This window comes from Pezoporus flaviventris, unplaced genomic scaffold, assembly GCF_033815535.1.
Source record: "Pezoporus flaviventris isolate CSIRO_AGI_PZ_B2104156 unplaced genomic scaffold, CSIRO_AGI_Pfla_v1 ptg000013l, whole genome shotgun sequence".
Lineage (NCBI taxonomy): Eukaryota > Metazoa > Chordata > Aves > Psittaciformes > Psittacidae > Pezoporus > Pezoporus flaviventris.
In genome coordinates, this window is record NW_026892561.1 from 18460847 (window position 1) to 18483549 (window position 22703).

Sequence of the window (22703 nt, forward strand, 5' to 3'; positions counted from 1 at the left end):
TAAACACAAAACTTTCAGCATTCAAAATTTTCTATGCTTTAAAGAATGAAAGGGGAGGGAAAAACAAACAACAGTCTTAAAACAATGATGGGTGTTTACAATTCCACTATCCAAGGGCTTGTAGAAAAGGATTTGCAAGGGCTCCAAAGGCTGCTCCAAACTCCAGGTTTAGGCTCCTGGGGTCCCTTTATTACCTGACGTTTATACTTGCAGATTCACAGCTACTCCCAAGGCCAAGGGCTCCCTCCCTTATGCAAACAAACCCTGAAATGACAGGGCTCCAACTCTTCTTTGCTGAAGAAAAGCCAGAACAGCCCCGAGGTGTCATTACACCCCTGCTCGAGGTCATTGGCCCAGTGCAGACTTTGCAGAACTGAACATGTATGTGCCTCAACACAGATCCCTCTGTGGGCAGCCTAAAACCAGAAGGACAGAAAATAACTCTTGCTTTGGGGCTGGTAACTTCTAACAGCAGAGTCACAGCAGTTGCGACATCCCACCCTGGAACCCTGAAAGGCCAATCTGAACTTGCCTGCAAGAGCTCTAATCCTTGACCCAACAGCCTCAAATTCAGGCAGACAAAACACAAACAGACAGTGAAGCAATAGAAATTACTATGCAATACTTAATATGCAGAGATTTTATTCACTAGCTGTCTGAAGCTTTTCAAGTAACAGTGACCAGACAGTATTAAAACAGAGCTGACTCTTAAGGAAGGACCTGAAGGGCAAATTCTTCAGCCCAAAGAGTTTACATATTTCTAGAAGAAAAACTTTCCTATACAGGCTTTCTGACATGGGGTAATCAGCATTTCCTGCCTTTAAAAATAAGTCATATAGAAATAAAAGCACACAGTGTTTTCCTGCTTCGAAAACACCAAACCACTTCCATCATCACTGGTTTCTAGGTTTCAGTATATTTACAAAGCAAAAATAAAACCAAGGAAGTTTTTAAACTTCAGACACTGGAACTATCCAAGAACTAACAACAACAACAAAAAAATCATCAGGAAGTTCTATGCAGTCAAAATATCACCTTTTAAAACAGGAAAAAGCTCAGCAAATTAACATACTGTTAAACTAACATAATCAATGCCAAATACATTAAGAAATATCTTGTTTTGTACATTACTGACCACTTCAGGAAATGATAATTAAGTGTATTAAGCAGCTTGACTATCTCTGAAGTTTGGAAAAGGAAAATGGGCTTTAAAACACAAACCAACCACCACTGGAAGACCTTCCAAAAACCTTGAGCTCAGGAATTCAGGTCTCTATTTCAACCTCAAAACATCGCTGACTCAGAGGAAAACAAGTTCTATACAAACTATTCAAAATCCTTCTCCAAATGTCAAACACCTTCTTACAAAAGATTCTGCAGACCATGGTGGATGCCAGCTTTAAAAATCAGGATTCTCTGTGAAGAAAAGCTTTCACTTTGGTCCCATTCCCACTGCAGTTCAGTCATTTAGCTGCAATAATAGACAAGTGCTGCCAAGGCTACTGCCTTTATTTATTTATTTTCCCCCCAAGGCTAGGACAGGACAACGTTTTTTGCCATGAGAAAATCAGAGTGCCAGAAACTGGCCTTGGATTCAGAAGCTCCATGACAACAGAAGCTGTTTTTAAAAGGCATCCAGTTATTGCTGCCAAGAAGGGCCAGCAGTAAGCTTCCTTTTGTCCTTTCTCTATAGCCCTAATTCTCCATTTACCCTAAGCTCCACTAAGTTGCCATGAACAAGGTTGCCAAGAAGATAGTCTGATCAATATTGCAGCTCCACAACCTCATCTTCCTATGCAATTTCCTGCTGTGAATAAAGTAAGCCTAGAAGGCTCTTGCTTTTCCTTGCAAAGCCAAGTAGTGAACCAGCAGTGATCTGGATGAACTCCCCTATCACCACACTTCCTAGTTTGCAGAGTTCAGACACTGGCAAATCTTAAATAGAACATGAAGTTAAAAATTAACATTCAAGTTATATTCTGACACTGTCTCAAGCACTCATTTCTCAGCGCATCTGTCAACTGTTCATTCAATTTCTCATTTTCTGCAGATCTAGTGTATAAACAAATGATCAGCATCCTGATCAGCTTTACTTACTTCAATGCAAGAAAACACACAGTAAAAGTTTTCTATGTTAGAACTGCACCCTCTAAAAGTATTCATTTAAAAACATCCTTCAGTCTATCATGCTGAATTTTAAGGGGCATTTAACTAATAAGTATTAATTAGCTTTGTTATGAGATCAGCACAGGTTTAGCTCTCCAAATCACCTTCTGTTTTAGCTGAGTAAGATTATTTCAACACTTCACCTAGAGAGGAGGCAATTTTATTTATCAGGAGGACTCTGCCATCTATTCAGCTAGAAAAAAAAAGGTCAAACTCAACATTAGCATTAAACACATCAAATCATACTGAACAGGTGATCTTAAGTTTAACATCTGCACCATTTTGAATATGCTAAACTTCTAACATTTTACACACCATCCTTGGCCCCTTGCTAGCTAAAAGGCATGTACACAGGGCTCAAATAGGCCTAAAACTGTGCTCAGAAAAATTAACAAGGTTTAAAACACAGGTTCCTTGGTCCTTGTTCCCAGGTCTGTGAAGACAGTAACTGCTTATACTTGGAGGCTCAATGGCATATAGGGAAAAAAAAAAAAAGCCAGTTTCATTACTAGTCAAAATTCTAGCAAAGTGGGTCACTATAATGAAAACCCGTATCTGTTTCCAAACCTCCATCAGCTTTGTCCGTATACTCAGCCACGACAATTTTCTAACACTCTTGACAGTTCTACAGCACCAAGATTATACAGCTCTCCAACCTTTTACACGGAGTAGTGGAAAATTTACAACTAGAATCAAACTGTGTAGTACACAAATGCAAGGATGACGATTACCTTTACACCTCTAATGAATCCTCCTCATGTTTATGGGGGTATTTTTCCAAAGGAAAGGTTCTTCCGCAAGGGAACTCCCTTCCTCACAACAGAAAGCCACACCTGGGTCAGCTGCAAATTGGATCACTCACTGAAAGCTTCCAATAGATTAATTACTCTCCATGTATTTTCAGGTCCAATCTTGGGGTAAATAAAATTTGGTATGAGAAGACTTCTAAGTGCTTACAGAACAGATATGGAGATTTCTTTCTAGGACATGCTATAGGAAGGAAGCCAACTCTGCTTGCAAATAAGGAACATCTGCATTCACGTTCTTCCAACTTTGATTCTGAGCTGCAAATTGTACATACATGTGTAATAGTGTGCATCTCTCTCTTGAAATTTATTCCACCAACAAAAAGTGGACCTTAAATCAAAATACTATGAGATCAGCAAGAAAGGTTTATGCACAAGTTAATATTTAAAAAAAAAAAATTTCATAGCAGGCTATACCTATTTTTCTAAAGCATCATGGACGAGCTGGTCAGCTCTTCACTTAACGACCGCTTTAGACCAGATTAGACTTGGTTATTAAATTATGTCCCGAAATCTAGTAATAAAAAATGACCACTCAGGTAGTAAACAAGGCTGGTGTTGCCTGTACATGCAGTGTTTATGTGTGGGTGGGGAAGGAGAAGGCAAGAACGGCTGCAGTCACCAACACATGTCCTCTCAGGTTTTGGTTCCCCATTTTGTTGTTTTTACCAACTGACCCAGAATGAATGGAGTCTATTTCAAAATACATTTAGAAATTATGATTTTCAGGTTGGTAAAATTTTTGCGTCCTTATTTTTAGGTTGTATCACTGATATCTCATGAAGTATTCTTGTAGATGGCTTACTTAGCTGGAAAGAAAAAGCAACCTCCACAACCAGTGTACAAGCTAGATATCCAACCAAGTGCCTACTATAAAATATTTATATTTGTGACTCTATAAACATAGATTCTAAAGGAATAAGAGCATCCTGGTATGAACTTCGGGTGCAGAAAAAGCAGGCAATGCAGTACCAGATGTGAGAAGACAGCTGTAGCCCAGCTGGTTGGCTCTCAGCTTTGTAGCTCAAAGTGTCAGGTTTCATAGTCTGCAGGGTAGCTGCACAGCTGTTCTACAGGTTCACTTCTTCAGGCAAGTACCTAGCACACATAAGAAGTCATCCTGCAAACAAAGGTGGCAGCACCAGCCTTTGTCAGCTATTACAAATAAGTCACTAATGCGAGAGCAAACCTCCTGGTAAAAGCACAGCTACACAAGTATTTACTGTGACAAGAGCTCCACAAGGCCATCTGTGCAACGAGGCTTCAAACCTGACCTTTTCCAAATTCTCTTACTTCACAGAAAAAAGATTCTAACCCTTCAGCAGATATGTATAAAGCATGGCTAGTGCACCTGGAAGACGATCTAAATAACTGCTTTCAAAGTAGCTGGACTGGGGGGTGACGAGTGCAAAAAGCCCAAGTAGGTTGACACAGCTTTGGAACAGAGATGACCCCAAGCCTCTGTAAGCTTACCTCCCAGCTGTCCCCTGTTCTGCTGATATAATTGACCACTGCTGTCTGAATTTGCAAACTGCCAGTGCTGTCTCAGCTTTGGGATTGTACCTCCATTCTGTCTGTGTATGTGACCATGATGCTTCAGTGATTTTACAGTGTTTCGCTTCTGAACTACTGGGAAAATCAATATGCCCAGGAGAATTACAGACCCTAGGCTATGTGGTACTTTAGATTTGAGGGCCAGCAAGGCATAAGCTTGTGACGGGGAGGGGCAGGGTGAGTAGTAGAACAAATGTCCAATCATATTTTAAAACCTACCACAAAAAATATTGTTAATACAGTAGGACAGACCTGGATGCCAGGAGACATCGTACAGTGACAGCACTCTAAATACCTGCCTTCCCTTGTTAAGAACAACCTTTAAATTCTTACCTTTTTCAAGAAGTAAAGATTCACTATGTGCTTTTGCAGAAGTTTCTTAATAAGCTAGACCAGAAATACTGCCATGCACTTAAAGGTGAAGAAAAGATGGTCAACCAGAGCTAAGAATCCAGATGAAATTTCACATTGACCATTAGCAGACTCCAAGATAAAGAATGGAGAGTAACAGTGTTAACTTAGTGCATATGAGGGCCCTGTCCAGACATAACGGTAACAGATGCTCAGTTTAGGCAAGTAAGTGGCAATGCAGAGATACTGCAGTGTTGTGGAATTACCAGGATCACAGTGGGGTAGTTCTTGGTTACACAACACACCTGTGCATTCCTCAAGCTGCTGGTCTTCTGCCTTGAGTTCTGGCTTTCATTTAAAGGAGACAAGACAGCAGCAATTATGGTTGCACAAAAAAAACCCTATATCACAGTTTACACATTTGAGGTTAAGTAACGCTGAGATACTCCAGCCTCTTATGAGCAAGAGGTCTGAACTAGCCTGTACACCTCTGAGAGATGCCACATGAGATAAGAGTTCAGCACTGCCATCCGTTCTTTCTGCAAAGAGAGATCTTTCATTAGCCTTTAATCTGAGCAATGTTGCATCTGAAAGTTTTTCCTCCTCGTCAATGATGGGGCCACCAAACTAAAAAATTACCAGTATCTGTTCATGCTGTTAAGATCCATTGAATGAGCCTCAAGGAAATAAGCACAGCTGTGTTTTATATGGGTACAAAGGAAAAAAAAAAAAAAAGAAAAAAAATCCTTCTACTAATTCACATGGATGGCAACAAGGACACGTCCCTAAACTGCTCAACTTGGTCCTTAACCCAACTGAACATCTAAAACCAAAGAATGTCACAAAAGCACACACATGGAAAACCAAGACCAGAACTGTTGATTTAAAATCTGGTGCTTGGAGTTTATATTGAAATTTCTGCTTATATTCACCCACCTCACACTTCAGCCTGGCAAAACTCGGTCCCTGCCCATGGCAGGGGGTTGGAACTACATGATCTTTAAGGTCCCTTCCAACCCAAACCATGCTACGATTCTATGAATTAAGAAAATCCTCTGCTGATTATCAGTACGAGTGCTAGGGCTCCTGACCTTTTAAGCCAAGTTCATTTAAACAAATAGATATGTAAGCTCCAGGAAAGGGAGGAGAAGATCATCCCAGTCATATAGCTTTGGGCATTTGGGCCAGCCCCAAAGTGATGCAAGAAATTACCATAGGGACTGGAAACAGCAGCAAGGGGCAATTAAAGGAAACTGAAATGCTCCAGTGCTGAATATAGTAGAGATTCCTCACACTAAATCGCAAAAATATTCTTTCCCTGCCCCACGTCCTGAATGAAGGTCATACTTCACGGCATGGAAAGAGAAATAAGAGGAACCTTTCCAATCTTCTAAATATGCATTCGTATTTATCAAGACATTCAATCTTGTGAATATTTTAATCAACAAAAAAATGGTATCTGTAAGGAGATAAAACTTCAAATAAAATGACTGTTTATGCTCTTTTTATTGCGCCTCCAGTTTTAATAATTTTATTTCCAGAATTTTACTAAGCAACAGTAATTACCTTCTCATTAAAACTGCACAAAAACTTTCAGAACATCTGACATAACCTAAACCACAAGATAGGAATTAAAACAAAACTGAGTAATTACAGCCAGTTAAAAGAGTGGTGATAAAGACTTTATAAATCTTACATTATTAGATAAAGTCTTTTCTTCCCACAAAAATTGCATGAAGAAGGAGAGATGTGGCGTTTCAGCTGCAGTTCCAGCTGCCCTTTATGCCCTCTATCAGACACACACCGGCTGCCCCTTCCCTTGCCCCTTCACTGCTGCTCATCCAAGTCCACAGTGAACCAGCTCAGAAAGTTAATCCAGTATTTAAAGTACTACTCAGCATTAGAAGTAAAAAGCATTTAAAACCTATTTGATCAGCAAACTAATTTCTTGTGGTTTAGTACTCTGAAAGAGCTCCTTGCAGGTAAGGGAGGAGGAAGTGAGCAGGAGATTACCCCCCTGGCAGCGACTACCTGTTAGACTGATTTAACTGAAATACCAAATCACCCCCCTTCAACACGTCTATCTCGTGATGAGAGATGACTAAAAGCATTACCCCACAGCTCAGCTGACAAGGAGACGCTGGTAAAGCCAACACAACTCACTTGAGTTGAAATCACTATACGCTTCATGTGAACACAGTAAATGTCTTGATTATTAGTTAAACAGATTGAACATGTTCAAGCTTTGGTCTTTTTCTCAACAGCACCTAACCTCCTGCCAACACTCCAGTTGCACGTGTGCCTCTAGTCTTTCCTTCCTTACAAACTCTGTAAGGATGCATTCATGGCAAAAAGCCTTTCCTACCTTGGATACAAGCTGGCTAGTTCAGTGTACTCCAGGGCAAATGTTAAAATGCTTCCAAGATATTTTAGAATACTTTTAACTATTCTGAATAGGAACAAAAATAGTTATTTTAATTTAAAAATGTAAATCTTGAAAGAAGAAATAAGTTAGAAAACAAAGTAATATAAAATTTCACTGCAACGTGGTGTTACAAGTGACTGCAGCAACATTTTGCTATGGAGCTGTACTGGGACCTTTGAAACAGGCAACACCTTGATCAAAGTACTCTTGGACAGGATGGCTGCTCACTATCCCCTCCACATGTCCTTACAGGGATGTCTTCTGCTGGATCTGATGAGCCTTTCCAAGACACCTGTGATCACAGGTCTTATCTGTACCAAAGATGCTCTGCACATGACTAGCTAAGCAACAGGTCCAAGCTTCCGTATGTTCCCTTGTGGACATTTCCCTTTGTCTACAGCCCCCATGGTGCAGATGACATTTGGTATGGCAACTGATGTACAAAGTAGAAAGAAAATCTTCTACCCAGAAAAGAACAGAAACAACTGAACAAAGTTTATACCTGCATATCACCACAGACTTATCCCGTCACCCACTCATCTGAAGAACGAGATAAATGCACGGCAGAATCATCTTGAAAGGTAATTTAAGTCATCTTCTTTCAGTGCTTTCTCCCCCACTTTCTTTCTCCTTCCCTCCATCAAATATCAACTTCTACAATGTATATACTTTTTTCTTTCTTTTCCTTTATTCTTCAGGTTGTGCATGAGCAAGTCCTACAAGAAAATTTATGCTGAAATAAGAGCTCCAGAAACTATCAACACTGTCACAGTGATAAAGCCATCACTGCAAATGCAACCTGACAAGCCTATCACCTGTGCTGCACTACCAGCCTGTGCACCCTTACCACACTTGCCCAAATTGAGACTTGTATAACCTAAGCAGTTCTGCTCTTTGTCAAGATTGCAGGTAGTCACCAGCAGGATACACATTCCAGGAGCTTTCGGAAATGCCATCTTTTACTATTAAAACCGTGCCCCATTCAGGCTTCTGCGTGCATGCTGTGAGAACAAGCCCAGCAGTCCAACAGCCCACTCCACAAGAAAGGCTGCCTGCCTATCAGAGTGCTTAAATAGCTGCAGAAACTGGACCCACATCACTTCTTCTGGATTGATGAGTAACACAGAAGTAGAGGCAACAAATCAGTTTTTATAAAACCTCCCTATGGACTCAAGCACTGATTTGAGAGCCCATTCTGACACCCAGCAATCTCAGATGCTCTGGTACAACTGTGTAATCAAATGACAGCGTGCTGGAAAAGGTTATTCTCAACCTTTCTCGGTTCCCCTATGGACTCTGTCAGGCAGCTGTGAAAACAGCAGTGGAAGTATGAAAAATGGGCCAAAATAAGGCCTAAACCAAGCAGCAAAGTCAGTTTAAGGCAGAACAGGGAGAAGAGTAAGCTCCAACTACAGAGGTAGCATTTAGAGGGCATCAAAATATTTCATTTGAGGAAGCAAGCTATTTAAACTCAGAGTTATTTCATCCTGCTGCTGCTAATTCAGTGTGTATATTGGCAAACCAGAGTCAGCACTGTTTTGCAAAGGGAAATCTTCTCCATAGCAGGCAGAAGGCCTCTTTTTTGTGTTACCTAAGCAAACACAATCCGCATCCACAGGACTTCAGACTTTTCCAATGAAGCCTCCATACGACAACTGTTTCTGTCAAGAAACTCCTCTGCTTTCTCCTTGTTCTCCTCTGTCACTGCACATGGTGGTAACCACAGAGCCAGAACCACCCCAGAGCATACAGGGACATTTTGCTCAGTTTGTGGCAACTGTTCTCTGCCTTGTGCAGCACCACAGAAATTGCCATTTCACAGTAAGCTGTCAATCCATCTAACAAAGCATCCCACTTCAGTAGTTACCAGTACTGGACAAAGCACTCTGCTACCTGCTATGACTTTACATAGTAAGGGAGTAAGCTCAATAAAGCTTTGCAGTCCAGGACAATGATTTGCTTCCATTGCTGCTGATAAAATTGTGAGAATCTCAAGATGAAGCTACTTGTCTCCTCCTTTAAGTTGTCAGCAGTGATAATTACATCATTTCCCTAAAGATCTGCAGTAAGATCACTATATTTTTTCTTTAAATACAAGGGGTAGCAGAGCGTGCTTTCTGATCCTAACATTCCTGGGACAGGACACGATGTAGAAGGGGAAAGCCTGCCCTGTGCAGCACACTGGCATCCCAGGAGAGACCCTGCTTGGTTGTGTTTGTCTGGGGAAAGCAGAAAAGGGTATTACAGCTAATTGGAAACATTTTGCATAATTGGAACTGATAAGAGACCTATACCCATCACTCCAGGAAACTATTTGCATCCTTATAACAATTACAGCACATACAAAATATCGGAAGTTAAGCAAAGAAAGAGGTACACTAATACTGGTGGTAAAAAACAGGTGCATAAATAGACCACCAACACAATAAAAAAAAAAAAAATAACCCAAGCCCCCCAAAACAATGCTACTTTTAAACCTTATCTCAGGCACAGGATAGCATTTTTGTTGTGGATATCGGGGGTGGGGCAAGGAGGGAAATGACAAAAGGAAGATTAACAGAACTGTGTCTTGGGAAAGACTTCAATTAATATTAAGAGCAACCAGAAAGACAAAACAAATGATGCAGAACCAACTACAGGCTCCCCATATAGAGGACATGAACGCACAGTACAAAGACAAGCCTACTTTAAATACGCTATCAATGGCTTAATTTCCCCCCAGGGAGTGAACACTACTCAAATTCATTTTTCCTTTTTTTATTTTACCAACTTGTAAGAGCAAACAGCACGAAGATAGTAAGCAAGCAGTTATCAGATGAAGAAAAACATGTTTCCAAGGTGTGTCAGAGAAATGACGCAGGCCTCAAGATTTTACCAGGAGACATTTTTACAGTCAGACCATGTTCAGGAAACATAAGAGGTTTTTAGTTCTCATCAGTGTTCACATGTGTCTTCCTAAATGTTTTGCACAATTTAAAATATAATTTTTTCTTTCTAAATGATACAAGTCTAGTTCAAACACCAGTAAATAAGCAGCTACCTTAATGTTCATCTAACTCAAGGCAATAATTCTTCTGTTTTAATTCTTACACTATTACAGTGACAGATGTTGCAAGATCCTCACAACATTACAAAGCCTACCCAAGGTTATGCTCCTCCTCACTCACACATTAGCACAGCCACCCAGCTGAGCCCCACCCTGCTGCTCATTAAAAAATACGTACTGAAGCATGCCCGGAGTCACGGCAGTAAATTCAAGATAAGCAGAAGTTCTCCAGTGCAGGTCTCCACAAGTCTGGAGTCATTTTCTTTTAAACACACCTTTAAGTAGCATCCCTTGCTTTCCCTTATTCTCAATCCTGTGCTTAAAGGGCTTGTTTAAATGCAGTTCCAGTAAAAGTAGCATTTCTCAGATGTCACTCTGCAATTGGAAGCTTTGTTATCATTTATATACATGGAAGGAATAAGCTATAGTTCAAATGACCCTCCTTCAAAGAAAGAGAAATTATCTTTCAAAGGAATTGATCTGAAAGCCTATGCCCACTTCAACTCTTCAACAGAGCTACTGTGTTCAAGGGGTAATTTCAGTTTAAAATTAAAATGCAGTGGAGAACAGGACTGCACTTGTTTGTCTGTCTTCCAAGCCAATCTCTTTCTTTTTGCACAGCCCAAGTCTCTAGCCAGAAACCACAAGGGCTGGGTATCTCCTCTTGGAGCATCCCTGCCAGACTGGAACGGGAATCCTTTTGAAAAGGATTTTTACACCCTAAATGAGAAGAAAGATTTAGAGGCATGTGATTTCTCCACACACACACACACACATTTCCCCCAAGCTCAATGCACAGCACTGCTGGCACTTGGTAAATAAAAAGGCAAAAGGAACCATTCAGTAATTTCTATTGCTTTCAGAACAAAACCTGGTGGGAAGGGAATACGCAAACTGCAGAAGTAACAGCCAACAGAAGGGTTTTGCATCCAAACACAAATTTTAAGTATGCTGAGGGGAAAAAAGCAAATGGCCAAACTTCCTAAGTCACTTCTTATTTACATTTCAAAGAATGCATTACAGAGCCAACACAATTAATTCTATTTTACCCCTATTTGTGCAGTGGCAAAAAGTGGCAGTAAGTCCCAGCTGCAGTATCAGCTCTGCAAATGGACAGAACAACAATATTTTCAATAGGCTAGAGTAAATCATCTATGGATATCTTCCCTGATTTATCTACAAACTGGCACCCTCTCAGGTGATACCAGCCATACATACACTAAAACATTCCACAGTGGAGGTTATAAGCCATTCAAAGTAGCCAAGTCACAACACGGAAGTTCAGGATTAGGATGACAAACCTCAGCTTTACTCTGTGGTATCCCACACAAAAAAAAACCCCGAACAGTTAAATTTAGAACATTTTATTGTGTTGCTGTTCTAGATGAAGGACTGGACTTACGTTTAAAGACACTGAGGAGAGTGGAGAAACACATAGGATATCAGTATTCACTTGCCCTCCCCTCTGCCCTAGTAAAAAAAGGTAAAATCCACAAGTTGAGATAAGAACAGTTTAATAATTGAAACTAAGTAAATAATAATAATAGGGAAAAGAGAGAGGAATAAAATTCAAGAAACATAAGTGATGCACAATACAGTTGCTCATCACTCACTGACTGATGGCCAACCCATCAGGTATCTGTGGCTCCTGTACAACTCCCCCTCAGTTTCTATCCTGAGCATGACGTGCTGTGGTATGTAATACCCCTTTGGCTAGTTTGGGTCAGCTGTCCTGGCTCTGCTCCCTTCCACTTTCTTGGGCACCTCCTCACTGAAAAGTCCTTGACTTAACAGCAAGCACTATTTAGCAATTATTAAAATACTGGTGTGTTATCAACATCAGTCTCAGACAAAAGCCAAAACAGAAAATGCACCAGATACTAAGAAAAAAATTAACTCTATCCCACCTGAAACCAGGACAGCTAGGCTCCAGAAAATCTGGACCTAATGATGCACATTCAAGCCAAACTGCACGAGGCACTCCCTTTCTAACAACAGCAAACCCCAAAGTCATTATTCTGATTCCCCTACCCATGCTTTCAGCTTTGTGGTAGTTTCCTCACAGAAAAAAATTAACGCAACAGATGACCATAGCATCCAGAAACACTGCTCATGTAGCTGGCATGCTGCTAATCAACAGCCAGAGCAGATGGAATGAAAGTCTCCCAGCGAGGGGAGACCAGGAGGCTGTCACCATCCTGCTCCGAAAACGTAAATGAGCTATTATCAATTAGGAGCTAAATTCAGAGAGAATTTTGGTGAAAGGCAGCACTTCAAGGTGTTTATGGGGAATCAATCTGCTCCATTTAAAACAAATCTACCATGCATTGCAAGATTATTCTATGCTGTTATATCTGTCAGCAATGCATCAGGCACAAGTTGTTAATGCCCCGATTTTATTTCCTGCAAGGATTTTAATTAAAGCTTTAAGCAAATTCCTCCATTAATGACAATTTGAGTAAGGACAGCCTTAAAGGTAATAGTATTTTCTTCTCACCAGAAGAGAAGTATTCTTGGAGGGAAACATTCTACAGGCTAGAACCATCTCTCTTCAAAAGCAGAAGACAGAGGGAATGGAAAAAGCATCACACAAAAGTCATATGGAAATGAAGTTCTGCTACAGCCATGCTGGTCTATACCAGCAAGAAATGAAGAACCAACATAAATAGGTTTGGAGGTTTCTTTTAAGTATATTCACACACAAGAAGTACTGAAGCTGCCCCAGTCCATTCACTCAATTGATTCACCAACTGTTCTGAAACATGAATAAATATGTAAGTGGCTACTCTACTCTAATTAGTGACATTCAGTGAATCTAACCAGAGAGTCTAGACCTCCAGCCCTTGCATTTAGCTCTCAGTGACTCTCCCTTGGGAACTGAATAGCAATCAGGTATGTAATGCAGGGATGGTTACTTTTTTTCCTTCCAATTTAAGGTGGAAAATGGGGGGGAGGGAAGGGGGGACAGGGCAGAGAAGGTGGAAGAAAGAACAAAATCCTTAAACCCTGGCAAATGGCCTAAACATTTAAAGAGCTGCTTTGGAAAAAAAAAAAAGAAAACAGGGACAAGTAATAAAGGGAAAATAAAACTGACTGCAATTGCAGAAAACATGAAGCAGATGATGCATTTCCTATGTGATAGCTTAAACAAGTCCCAAGGCACACCTCCTAAGTCCATCAAACACCAGATTTACATAAAATCATTAATTCATTACAGTTATGAAAGAAAAGACGAGGGGGTTTGGAGGGATGAGATGGAACGAAGTGAAAATTTAAGCCAGAGACACAAGCAAGACGTCAATATCCATGCACGCAAAGCTTCCTAAAGGAGAGAGGTACACCACTAACCTCAAAGAAATTTCTCAAACTGGAAAACCCTAAAGTTTGCCAACACTATAACACCATGGCTTTGACTATACAGAAAAATGTACACAATAGCAGGACTACTTGTATGCCTTCACTCTGTGGCAATACAGAGGGAAGCTGCTGATGGTGCACTTGTTCCAAACACTGATGAGCTATTTGCTTCTGGTTTGGTCTCCATCACCCCAAATTAGAAACACAGTCCCTATTCCTGCTAAATATGTCAAGGACCACTAGGTCTCAGCCACCTCTTTTGAACCACTGGAGTCAACTCAGCTTTGCATGAAGCTTCTTGTTGTACCTCTGAAATAACGGTAACTTTTAACCAAAAAGCAATCCAAAAGCTTAAAGTTACTCACATGTAACATATGAATTAATTTTCAGGTTCCTTTGCTGTTTTATCGCTCGATTCACACACACACCCTGAAACTGCAATTCTGTAGCTATCAATCTGGCTTAAGAGACAGTGTTATTACAGCAATCCCACAACGCAACACAAGTGATCTTACAGACGGCTACACTATTTTTAATCAGAACATGGATGTATTTTCCTCTCTTTTGCCAAACAAGTATATGAAATGTGCCACATGGCAGGTAGCATGCAGATGACAAAACAGTAAGAATTCAGTAGAAATACAAGATGGGTTTTCCAGAAGGATGCCAACAACTCTTTGTCAAAAATACACTGATAGCTGCTGCAACAAAAGGTTTGACATATCTTTGCTCTCCAGGGGCAATAATGTCCACAACTGTTGTAATCTTGAAGTCACATGAATAAAAGGAGAACTGCATGAAGACCAAAGGAGTGCCCTTGGTCTGAGATGCAAACTTACCCAAGCATCTGTTGGTGCGTGAGTCAAGCTTTCAGATGCAGAAAGAAGTCACCATAAATTTTGAGACTACTACAAGAGGAACTGTTGACACAAAAGAAATGGCCTGCACCGAAGGCAAAGATAGTGTCTTTTCTGTAGATAGACTTGGGCAGCACACACAGTCCATTCTGGTGAAAGAATCCAACTTTGGAGCTTACCTGACAAGCATTTACAGGCTGTCATATATACTTAACAGTGGACGCAGCAGAAGTAAGTCTGAAAAAACTCTCTGGGAAGTCTTACACAGACAAGGGGTCTAAATAACATTTCAAATTTGTTGCCAGGACCAAGCTGAGCATTTGCTACAGTCACCCTATCATCTGAAAGGTCCATCTGGTGTCACTATATGCAACAGCCATAAAGCAAAGATATTCATGAGACCTACAGGCTTTGTATCACATGACTATAGGAGAACATGTGAACACAAGGTATCAAAGGCAGTGAAGACAAAAGGTACACAATAAAATGTAAAAACACTTTAAGAGAGCTGCAATCATTTATTAGGGGAAAAAATAGCTTCCCCTTTTGGAGGGCTGCATGGTTACCTGTCCTTAAATTGACATAAGCTGAACCTAACCCAGAAGCCAAGTCCTCTGTTGGCAGGATTTGAGCAGCACTGGCACTGCAGCCATTGAGCACACAGCTCAGTTGACACTATCAATTACACAGGATTGTTTTGAGGGACAGGAGAACACCCACAAGGCACAAAATACAACTACACACAGGCTGCCTCTATACAAAAAGTCACTGATCATTAAATCAGTCTCGCTTTTTAAGAATGAGCTTCAAAAGACCTATCTGAGTGGCTGCTGCTGAACTAATGGTTATATTTGCTTTTGTGTTTAATGTAGACAAGCACATCTAGGAAATTTATAGCTAGTGACATTTTATGACAAAGTATCTTTGCAGCTTATTGTAAAGACTTTCATAATTTCAATTTAAAAATGCAAAAAGCAAACCCAAAGATTCACTAATGTACGACTAGCATTAAGAAATGATCTGTGAAATGTTCTTTGCATGCCCACAAACTATGTGCATTTCCTCATGATCAGCTCCATTAGTACTGAAAGATGGAAAATAAACTCCTTCCCTGAAAATGCAATATAAATACATGCCACCTCTGCAAAAACTAACAGCAAAGATTTAACAGCAACTGCCCACATGCATGTATTTAAGATATTCATGATATAAGGTTTCAAATAGGAAAATCTGACAAGAATTAAATGATGTTCCATAGAGGTTATGGTGTATTCAGGCAAGCTATACACATTTAGGAATGCTGCCAGTACTGAAGAAAAGGTTTGTAATGTTGGGGAAAAAAAAAGAGATTTTAGATTTTATAATTTTAAATAATTGCTTTTTACTGTGAGTGGTAAAATGTTAGCCAAAACAAGCACTTCTTATGAATCACAGCCTACTGCCCTAGATTCCCCTCTAAAAATTGTAATTATTTTATTATAGTAAAATAGTTACATCATTTTCAGAGCCTGAAATTGTAACCCTGTCAAAAACATATGCTGGTATATAATCCAGTGCCATCACCTAGGAAATCTGACTTCCTTTAACAAGTCTTTAACAATGTCTCAATGAAACAACTTCCATACCACCACAAGGTTCATTAAAGGAGACAGTAGTGAGCTGCCTCCAACATCACTAAAATACAGAAAAGCTCTGAGCAACTGTAGTGGAAGTGTTTGCATCTGTTTTTGCTGCTACCCCCAAACTCACGGATAACCAGACAGCTCACAAAACTCACATCACTTACTTCACCAGATATCAGGAAAATAGCAAGCAGGACAGACGAAATCACTGAAATGACTCAGGATCTATAAACCCGACCCCTACTCCAGGCTTTACCTGCCACATGCTGGCAGCAGATGAATTCAGATGCACTTGGTCTCTACTAGCTGGGAATCCCTCACTGCTGTTATCTGTGGACACAAGATCTGTGTGAGAAGTAAACAGCAGAAAAGCCACAAATAAGAACCAAGAAGTATGTTATACATCAGGCTAAGCATTATAGCCTTACAATACTATGCGCTAGTCTAAGAGAAACAACAAATAAGGGACATACAGACACAACCCCAAATATTTATCATGGCACATTACAGCGTTGAGGAATGAGGCAAAACCCTCTGCTTCTGCCAAAAGAGTCTGGGATGGAGAAAAAGACCTTTCATAAGAGGTAGGAAGGTGAAATCATGGAGGTGGATCTTCACATGACTTTAAAATAATCCTCCCAGAGAAATTAGTTTCTAAAGAACCAAAAACATTCTCACTTTCCAACAGGAAGAAATATGGTTCTTGAAAACTCTCCTGCCTTTTTTAATGGATTCTCCATCTGCACTCAACAATTGATCTTAACATTTGCGCAGCCCGAAACAAAGACGTTTGCAGGGAGCTGCAGTCCTCTTCCGGCAACTTTCAGGAATGAATTGCCAAATCAGTCTGGTGACATCCCTGACCCACGACAGCACAGCAGGTTCTTGGAAGGAAATTCCTGGATGAAACTGATACAGTGCTATAAAACCCTGTTAGTTTTGCTATTGCTCAACAGAAGGACTGTATCAGCAAGACAAAAGTGACAGAGAATTCAGTTCAGGATACAGGATAGTATGGAAAAAGCTGGACTGTTAGGGCTGCATGAGTGGTGGCAGCTTCAGGAATACAACCCCAAGTGGCATCTGCAGGAAACGTCCTGTAAGTGGAGACCGCAAGGCAAGCCCTGGTCCTACATCTCCGCAATCGCCACAGTTAGGAAACAGGAAAAGAGCTTTCTTTTTGTAAAGGGAACAGCGCACTATAACCTATAAAATATATAATTTCAAGGGTCACTTTCCTCTTATTTTACCCGCTTGTTGCCCAGTTCTCACATATCCTGTCACCAATGATGAATAATTCACTTTTAAAATCAGGACACGCAAATAGGAATTGTGAATGCAAAAGACTTTCTAACCATGAACACTCCCCCATCCACATGGAATGCGAACATTTTACTACCGTTTTCAAAAAAAAAAAAAACAAAAAACAAACCAACCAAAAAACATTCTCAATGCTACAGTGCATCCCTGGGGGCTGCCCTTAATACATGCAAAGATGCTTAGCACGCACGGCTGCCACATGAGGAGCAGCACGCAGCTGAAGAGCACCGATTTAGCTATTTCCCTTCTTTTATCTTTCAATGTTATTCCACATTGGGAAGTCCTGACTTCTGCGAGTTTGGGAAGGCTGCTCATGCTTTCTATGAGACATTGTTAGGAGGGCTACAGGCATCCTCCCGAAATTACCAGCAGCAAGATAAATTTGCAATCCTCTAATGCTTGCTATTGTCTCTGCTCCCACTTGTTTAAAATTCCTGCCGACATATTTCAATGGTGCTTTAATAATAGCCTAATAATTGCTCCAGACAATAACTTACATTGTATTGAGACCTTGCCTCTTGGGGGCGTGGGTAGAAGGGTTGCCTTGGTAACAATGAAAAAAATCATATGGCAAATAGGCATGAAAGGACACGAGCTGATCCGTTTGCTCCCTGCTCAGAAATCTATGTGAAACAGTGACACTGGCACAAAAACAGAGCTCTTCTGGTCAGAATGTGTAAATAGCACTAAAACCAAACTTACATGGAGGTTTAACTAGGGCTTAGGAGAAGATGACATTATGATCTCTGCAGTGAGGGACAAAGGTAGGAGACACTACAAATGTAGTATGCTAAAACTACACTCATCAAAACCGGTTCTCTGTTTCAGTAAAATGGAATTTTGTCATCTGAACAGCTTAATTTTAAGTGCTGGAGGCAAGGTAATGAGGTCAGTAAACTCAAATGCTCCAAGCCTGTGTATTCTCTTTGCTCTTCTTTGATCAGCTTTCTTGGCAGCTTTCACCGAAAGATATCAATATTGCAATACATAGCCACTAAGACTCAGTTTTTAGAACACAGCAAGGATTACTACTGTACAGCTGAAAATAAACATGTACAGACTACACATACTTGCATTTGTCCTACAGGGCAAGAAAAAATGCCTCCTGCAAGTGCAAGCAACCTAGCTAATCCCCCCATGTCATTTCTGTTCTCCAAGTCTGCAGAAAAACTGGCTGCTCACCAGGAGCAAGCAGTCAAAAAGAGGGCTATGGTTATTACTGACATAATGGCTCACAGGTTCATGCTCCTCAAAACCTGAAAGTGACAGCAGTAGACAGAGCAGACTGGCAGTCAGCAGCTTGCTCCGTCCAAGAGAAGTTCATATTCACGGATATATTAAAGTAAACATGCCCAGCAAATTGCAGAGGCACAGCCACAGGCAGGAGTCAGTCAGCAAAGCTGCCACTGGAAAGGCTCCCCTACTACTTTCTCATTAGTTATCTCAAATTAAATGCATTTTCCAAGGCACAAGAACAATGATAACTAATACAATTCTAGTCCCATGATGCCATTTTACATCCACCTATTTCTCAGAAGTTATTAATGGCTGGACATACTTACAAGTATCATAAACATATATGGGGGGGACGACACGCTACAAATTCACACAGCTCTTTATCTGGTGATCACATGTAAGATCATTGGTAAGAATCAGGCTTGACAAAGGAAAACCAGGTACATAGTTTCAACACCTGTTCACGATTAGGCAGATAATCTATCCCTGTGGATGAGAAGGCCACACAGAGGCTCTGAAAGCTGAACAAGGGAGGATGTGGAGCAGACAGGAGCAGGAAGCGCTCTCATGTACCAGAGAGAGGAAGGAGGCATTGATGGTGGCTCACCCCTGCATAAAGGCCACCTCAGCCGTGCACTAACAAGGCAGCTCAAAGAAGGACACAATAGGCAAGAAACATTGCTTGTAAGAGGGAGGCAGGAGGCTCTCAGAAAGGCAAAGGACAAAGAGCTCCTCTTCAAAGGAAAACGGCACAAGCTGATAAGATGGATTCCTTCCAGCACACACTCTCTTCCCAGCAGCCAAGTACAGGGGTTGGGCTTTCTTATTATTGCCTTTGGAAATGGGATCCAGAATACAGATATTTAAAAGCAGGTTCTGGCATAGACCCAGTTTCTTTGCCAGCAAGATTTTCAACCTCTAACACTGAGCACATTCCTACTAATTGCAGAATTATTCTTTCTTCAAAGAGTCATTCCTACAAAGCTTTACAAAACCAAGGACACCAGATGAGGCCACTGTTTGTTTATGCTGTAAAATACTTAACCTAGAGGTACAGGAAAAGAAACGACATTCAGTACTAACTCTAGAAACCTCATTTGATTTTGAATTTCGTATTTCCTGCAGAAAGCTGAAAGAGAAGCTGTAAGCTGGAAACATAGCACTCACAGAGGAGAAAAGGAAAACGGGGATCAGGAAAGGGCTGCAATGGTGAAAATCCCCTGTGACATCCTAATCATGTTTTGCTACATATCATAGGATACCAGACTACCTCAAAAATGGAAGCGACAACCTCCTCTGCTATCAAGAACATTTATCCAAAGCATTCTCATACCTGGGAAGGAAGCAGACTGATGCTACTGCAGTTCAGTTTGGCTATCCAAATTGACTAACCAGATCTACAGATGACTAAAAATCCTGGTTTATCTACAGTAACTATGTGCAGATTTTTTTTTCTGCCAGAACACTGAGTGAAAAAAAAACCTTCAACAGTGTTGCTATCCATGTTTCAGCATAAGTTCTTAAGCCAGTCATCTCTGTCTTTAGCAGCTGTAGTCTTAAATTGCAGATACGAAAGTGAGGGTTCCATGGGAAACAAGGATTTCTTCAGTTAAATAGATTTCATTTTGAAATAAGTCAAACAATCTTGTCAATAGCATTCAGTATCCTTTTGACATCCCGATCAAGAAAATGTGTAAGGAATAAAAGACCACTTAGAATAAATGCCTAAAGATAGGCAGATACACATACACTTTTTCATTATTTTTTTTTTTTTTATAAGAAGTCAGAGAATAGTTTAGACCAGTACTCAAAGGAAGAGAATAGGTGAGACATACCAAGACTGTGAGAAAGCATTGTGGATACTGAGCATATATTGACATTACAGTGAGGAAAAAAAGGTTAAAAACAAAGCAATGCGATCTTTTAATAGGTTCAAAGCTAAGTTGACATTACTAAGCACATTGAATGGTAAAAAACAAGGACATTAGAATATAGAAGTATAATGGTAAGCTTAGACAATTATTATGCTTTTGCAACAAGAACAAAGCATGCTGCAAGACAGTCTGAAGAAAACCAGAACCCCCTAGGAAGTGACACCAGTGTCTTGAATATTAAACAATGAAGGAAAATGGACACAGGGACAGAAATATTTATGAAAGAATTTATGCTAGAGCAGGTCTTTTCCATGGCAGTGTTGTACCTCAAAGCAAAAAATGATTAAAACTTGCATTCAGTTGATTCAATTACAAAATTTAAAAGATTTGCCTTGGGGTTTTGTTTTTGTTTTCTTAAAGCAGTATTATTTAAGGTCAGGTGCTCAATTTAAAAATAAATAAATAAAAAAAAAAAGTATAGTGTTCTGAGCTGCAAACAAATGCCATGAGCAAGTACTAGAATGCCCACATCTTGTTTACAAACAAACTTGTACTATAAACTTTAAAAAAATATAATTAACAATGTAACTGGCAAGGACCTCTAGGTAGGCAGCTGTCTGAACTGGTTATTTCTGAAAAAGCAACCATTACAAAGCAGATGGTAAAACCACCAGTTTGACCTTCCTGCCTCTACACCCCAGGTCTTTGCTCCAGTCCTCCCCCATTGCAGTCCAGCATCTGCCCTTGTTACTTCAGCTCTATCATTTACAGGGCTGAGCTCTTAACCAGCGAACTGACCGAACAGAGATGACCCTTGCACTCCTTCTTCCCCTCCTCCCCTGCTCCTGTAGCAAAAAATTTAAAACCAGAACTACTGCCTTTTTTATTTTTTTTAACTTTTAAACCAGATCCAATCCTTCGCTTCAGTGCGCAACACAGCTGCACGGTCTGCTGTGCCAAAACACAGTGGTGGGAATAACCTCACTTGGGGAGAGTAAAAAGGAAAAACCTTTCCTGAAGTCAGTGTTGCTGTTGCTTTGTACAGTGGAACTGTGGCTCCATCTTGCAGTGCTTACAATGAAAATGGGCTCTCTGATGGCAAGCGTATCAGACTGAACAATGCGTTCTTATGTAATTGGGTTTTCTTAAGCTCACATGAAGTGACCCACACACTGGCAATGGGGAGTCACTTCAGCAGCTGTCCACTTCCCTAACAAATAAATAAGCGTACCTTATCTGTCAGAAGAAGATACAGAGGGAAGATTTTTGGGCATTCAGCATCCCCCTTTTACTTCTGAAGGGCACATTAGTATACAGTCTAAACCATACAAGTCTAAAAAAATCCTTAAAAATCTGTCCGAACTTACAAGGAATACCCTCTTCTCAAAGCACAGCCATATTTCCAACTGAATCAAGTGGCAAAACTCAACCATTTTGGATACAAACCATCTGTCTGGAAGGTCAGCAAGTTCCTCTTGAGTTGAACTTGTTTACAAATAAAAGTCTGACACAAGGTATATGACATCTGCAAAGGAAAGATGTTGAGACTTGTAATCTCGAACATGCAAGAAAGTCTCAGCAGTCTTTCATCAATTGGTACTATTCCAGTGAATATTTCCTTTCACCTCAAAAAGCAAGAAATCAGCTGACAGGCCAGAAGTCCTCTAGATCATCTGCATTTCTTACAAAAACATCTAAGGTAGCTGAGCTGAGAGAAACTAAGATTGGGGTTATTCAATATTAAGAATGGAAAAGCTTTATTGCTATCTGCAGCTAGGTAATCAGAGGGTACAGAGAAAACAGAGTCTGACTCTTCTTGGAGTTGCACAGTACAAGAAGTAACGGACAGCTGCAACACAGGAAAACCCAACTAGAGAAAATGTTTTCACCACAATGATGGAGAAGTGCTGAGCATTCAGTCCAGAGAGGTGGTGGCATCTCTGCCGTTGGAGATAATCAAAACTCTATTAGGCAAGGCACTTGCTTACCCGATCTCATTGGACCTGCTTTGAGTATGGCTTTGGACCAAACAGATATCACCTACATGATTCTATGAAGCTGCAAGGAGCACCTTTTTCTCATGGAAAGT

At 40.5% G+C, this 22703-nt stretch overlaps 2 protein-coding genes across 3 annotated transcripts in view; one reads left to right on the forward strand and one right to left on the reverse strand.

Moving 5' to 3' along the window:
• LOC133268612 (regulator of G-protein signaling 16-like) overlaps window positions 1-9251 on the forward strand; it is a 427729-nt gene extending 418478 nt beyond the window's left edge. Inside the window, exon 7 of the transcript XR_009743115.1 lies at window positions 9237-9251. The gene's annotated coding sequence lies outside the window, so the exon portion shown is untranslated. The remainder of the gene's footprint in view (window positions 1-9236) is intronic.
• XPR1 (xenotropic and polytropic retrovirus receptor 1) overlaps window positions 1-22703 on the reverse strand; it is a 105919-nt gene that overhangs the window by 38041 nt on the left and 45175 nt on the right. The gene's annotated exons all lie outside the window — the stretch shown is intronic.